Source organism: Lycium barbarum, chromosome 2 (assembly GCF_019175385.1).
Source record: "Lycium barbarum isolate Lr01 chromosome 2, ASM1917538v2, whole genome shotgun sequence".
Taxonomy (NCBI): domain Eukaryota; kingdom Viridiplantae; phylum Streptophyta; class Magnoliopsida; order Solanales; family Solanaceae; genus Lycium; species Lycium barbarum.
Genome location: NC_083338.1, coordinates 132,493,296 through 132,498,481, shown reverse-complemented (window position 1 = coordinate 132,498,481; position 5,186 = coordinate 132,493,296). Strand labels below are relative to the sequence as shown.

The 5,186-nt window shown below is 35.1% G+C and overlaps 1 pseudogene; it reads left to right on the top strand.

Moving 5' to 3' along the window:
- The first annotated feature begins 1,341 nt into the window (after nucleotides 1-1,341).
- Nucleotides 1,342-4,759, top strand: LOC132627309 (actin-66-like; annotated as a pseudogene).
- Nucleotides 4,760-5,186: the final 427 nt, after the last annotated feature.

The following is a 5,186-nucleotide window of genomic DNA, read 5'->3' as shown; positions in this document are numbered from 1 at the left end:
TTCTAAATCATTTTTTAAAGCCTAGGGATGAGAGTGAATACCATGTTTAAACTAGCAATGGAGCTATAGCAATAAAAAGCAATACTTATTTAAGACAAAACGTTGAGCATGGCATATTTTGTTTGGATTATCAAATAGGTTTCTGTAAATAATGTATATTATTTGATTGATTTAAAGGAGCATCTAAGAAAAATAATTGTTTGGAAAAGAAAACCAATATTTGTATGATTACCGAATTGTTTTTTTATTTAATACTAGTAATCAGTTTGGCGCAATGAAAAACATTTGCTAGCACATCTGACTTATCACTTTTTCGCGAGTTTCACATTCCAACTATGAGTTGTTTCCTACATGAACTATTACTATTTATGTGTTAAAACACACCTAGTTGAATAGTTCAGGTAGAACAGCTGATGATTGGCCTAATCAAGCTTCAAGGTGTTGTTTAAATTTTTAATAGGTGATAGTTCAGAAAAAGGAACAACTGATAGTTGGAGTGTGACACAGTTTTTTCAGAGGCGTTTTTGGGGCAAGTTTTGGGGCGGGGCGTACCAAAAAACGCTTCGGGGCACAAGTGAAAGAATAGATTCATAGGAAGTATGCCCTAGAATTTGGGACGTAAGTCCTGGATGCAAAAACATAAACCCTGGGCGTAAAAGAGTACGCTCCAGGCATTAAATTTAAATTTTTGTTGTTTTAAAAGTACTTTTTGCTATAGATTATAGCTTTTTTTAATTGGTGTAATGATATTTGTACTTCATATTATCATGTTTTTATGTTGTAGTGATTTTTCCTAAAATATATAAATAAAGAAAGCAACTCTCAGAGAAAATAATAATGTCATAAATAGTTTTTTTTAGATGATAATGTCTAAAATTGAAAAGATAGAAATTTCATTGCACAATGTTCCTGAAATAACTTTATCTATTTTTCTTTTTCTTTTTTTGTTATTGCTCTTACACTTTTTACCCTTTTCCTTTCTTTGAAATATATAACTAAAAATCAGTGCAAATATTAGTTGAAGGTGGTAAGGACTAATGGATGTGGAGATTAATGATAAAGTGAATGAAGATTTCATTTTAAAGATTATCTAAGCTATTATTTTTTATATTGCCTTTCTCAAATAATAATTGTAATAAGAAAATTTATATTATTGGTGATTTATTTGTAAAATTTTGATGAAAATTTTACTATTTTTTTTAAGTAATAAAATTATAAAATTGACAATAAATGAGAAATACGTCCCGTAAATTCATGAGACTTACGCCCCCATGTCTGTACTGCGTAAAACACGCCGCCTCGTGCGCTCGCCTCTACAAATACTAGTGTGACACTCGCCAAAAAAGCCTTAGTTGTTAACTGTTAACTCATTAAAAATGTCACTTAAAATGATTTTCACCCCAAACCAAAATCAGGGAGCATTTTACAATGATTTAATAGGGCATTTAAAAGGAAAAAAGGTGAAAAACGCACAAGCCAAAAAAAAAAAAAAAAAAGGAATTAGTCCAAGAACATTAATGATTTCGATTTGATTCTTCAGTTTTATTTGCATCTACAAATACACTCAATAGCATTGGATTTGTCTCGTTAAAGGTAAAGGTAAACTTCAATTCTGTTTGATGATATGGAATTTCATTTGTCTCTGTTTCACTTGTATTTATGTGTTCTAAGTATTTGTTTATTCGTTACTCAATTATTTGTGGATGTAACAAAAATTTTGGGGTTCTAAGTCTTGATTATAGATTCAGGTTGACACTTGGTGTGATTATTCCATGTGGCTATGAGCCAATTCCTGTTGAACATGTGTTTTGATCATGAAAGTTGTTCAGAAAAAGAATGTCCCATTGATTGTCTGATGAGACCTTTCTTAATAATTTGGTTTTGATTATCCACATAAGTGTCTTCACTAAGTATGCGTCAAATTGTTATTAGAAAATTTGTGTACTCACTTGAGAGCAATGGGGGAGCTATGTACCGTGAAAGGGGTTCAATTGAATCCCCTCATCAGAAATTTGTAGTGCTGTATGAAGGTAAACCTTTTTTTTACATATATAGATGTCACTTGTTGAATTCCCTCTATATAAAGAACGGAAAAGGGCCAAAAATACCCCTAGCGTATGAGAAATGGCTCATAAATATACCCCCAACCTATTTTTTTGGCTCAAGAATACCCCTCAAATTAACACCCTAAACTTGTTGTTTTTTCCAATTTAAAAAAGTCACATAGCTTATCACGGTTGGCTACATACATTATTATTTAGACCAATAGGTGGATGAAAGGTATTTATGAGCCATTTCTCATACGTTAAGGGTATTTTTGGCCTATAAAGAAAAATTTTAGTGTATCGTTTTTTGAGTCCCCATGTTAGGATTTCTGGCTCTATCACTGCTTCCAAGTGATTATAAAAGGGAACGTCAAAGACTGATGGGATTATTGATTGCTAAAAAATCTATTCATTAAATTTTGGGTGCAAGTCACCGAGCTAAAAGGATTTATAGATAAAATTCTCTCTGATTCTATAAAGCCCGTTTCTTTTTGGTTTTTTAAGGTTAGTATATCACCTATGAAAGATAACTGATCTCAAACTAATTATTTCGGACTCATTTCTTGAATGCTGTCTCCATATGTAGCACTTTTCACGTCTGCTGCTCCGTGGTCTTCATGCTTACTTAAGTTTAGTGATTCTTATGCTGGCATTCTATATGAATGTGAATTTCCGTTGGTTTTGGTGTATTTTTGCAGCTAACTTGTACCACAGATATATCTTGGTCTAGCGTGCGTTCATGTTATTTTGGAAATACTACTAGCTAATTTTCAGCATTTTGCTCTTTCTTTTCATGTGCTATTAGCTGGTGACTTCTACTGGAAATATGAAAATGTATCTCACCTTGAGCTTGAAGATCTAAAAAGGAGAATCAGAAATTTCTCACAGACTGAGCTGATCTTATGAACAAGTCCACTTTGACCCCGTAATTGTACCAGTGATATCTCACTAAACAATACTCGCAAAGTAAATGTTTTAAGTCCTTACAAGATGGCTGATGATATGGATATGCAAACACTTGTTATTGACAACGGAAGTAGAATGAGCAAGGTTAGTTTGAAAAGAACAGGTCCCAATTTCATCTCCATGTGTGGTGTTAACTGTATTGCTCTGCTGGCGACCTAGTCCTGAATGATAACTATCGTTGTTTGTCTGTCTGGGTTGGATTTACTGGGGATGATTCTCCAAGGGGTGTTTTCGAAATTGTAGTTGGTCGTCCACGTAACACTGACTGCATGGTTGGAATGGGACCAAATGTGGCCTTCGTTGGTGATGAAGCTCTGTCTAGAGGTGGTTTGACTCTAAAATATTCCATTGAACATGGTAGTAAACAACTGGAATGACATGGAGAAACTCTGGCATCACATATTTTACAATGAATTTCTTGTTGCTCCCGAGGAGCATCTCATTCTTTTCACTGAGGCACCATTTAACCCCAAGGCAAGCCGAGAGAAAATGACTGAAATCATTTTTGAGGCATTCAATGTTCCAGCCATGTATGTTGCAAGCAAGGCCGTTCTTTCTGTTTTTGCCAATGGTTGTACAACTGTAAGAAGCAGATTGGGGTGCTGGTTCTCTACAGTTTTAGTCAGTCACACTAATTACGTTTGTTGTTCATCAACAAGGCATTGTGCTTGATTCTGGTGATGATGTGACCCACACTGTCCCCATCTACGAGGGACATGTACTTCTCCATGCTATCTCACAGTTAGTTCTTGGTGGTTGTGATCTTACAGAGTATCTCAGAAAGCTTATCGGGGAGGGTCTTTATGAATTTAACTGGCGGGAAAGAGATATGTATCGTCATATGAAGGAGACGATTTCTTATGTCGCGCTCGATTTTGTACAGGAGATTGAGAAGGCAAAAAATAAATCATCAGTTGAGAAGGGCTTTGAGCTTCCTGATGGACAAGTCATTAATGTTGGTGCTGAGAGATTCCGTTGCCCTGAAGTGCTATTCCAGCCATCATTGGTTGGAATGGAAGTGACAGGAATTCATGAAAAAGCCTACCACTCAATCATGAGATGCGATGTTGATATTAGGAAAGATTTATTTGCAAACATTGTGCTTAGTGGTGGCTCAACTGTGTTCCTGGCATAGCTGAACGTATGAGCAAGGAAATCACTACTCTTGTTCCAAGCAGCACGAAGATCAAGGTGATTGCACCACTTGAGAGGAAGTACAGCACCTGGATAGGAGGATCAATTCTAGCTTCCGTCAGTACTTTCCGAAATGTTGGTTTCTTTTTGCTTTATTTTACCCATCAGTCATTCAATTAACTGCGTCTCATTCCCAAATAACTAAGTTGTTCTAATTGTGAATGTCTTCTTGATAACTTCTTTACGCTGAAGGGATCAACACGAACTTCTACTTTGTTCGCAGATGTGGATAGCAAAGGCCGAGTATGATGACATAAATCCTCTCTTTTCAAATTCCATCCAATGAATACTACTTCAATCAGAGATTTGTAAGAGAATATCTCGAGAACTTTTAAGTAATTTAGGTAGAAAGCTATAAAGTATCTCTGCGCTATATTTGTTTTCACAGGCAGAGCTTTCTGAGTTATGTGGAGCTTGGCTTTATTTAAAAAAAAAATAAAAAAAATTACGAGAATTATATGTTTTAGGTTTTGGATTGGATCGTTTTAGCTTCGGAAATATTATAAAACGCCTATATTATCCAATTTGGAAGCTAGATTCTTTTTCATACCTTTTCTGTCGTGATTTTAACTGCAAACAAATTGTAATCGATATGGACGAAAAGATCTTTCTTTTGGTTCTATAGCCCAAATGAACTTTGTTTTGGTTATCCCCTTTCTCTTCAGAAAAAGAAGAAGACCACAATGGATTATGAACAGCAAGTTTACTGTACAGATGGCTAGCGGGGCAGAATTCTTTTAATCTTTCATAGCGCCGCACAAGGAGACATCTTTTTATTAAACCAGAGCAGTGTACAGAATTATAAGCAGTAAAACTTGTCTAAACTCTAACAAGAATCCCGGCCACACACTTTTCTATTTCTTCTTTACTTTGGCGCAAGGAAAATTTTGTTGGCGTTGCTCAAATGAAAGATTTTAAAAGAAAAGTATCAGTTAAAATAATTGAAACCAAAAGGAAACTGGGGAGCATATATTACAACGG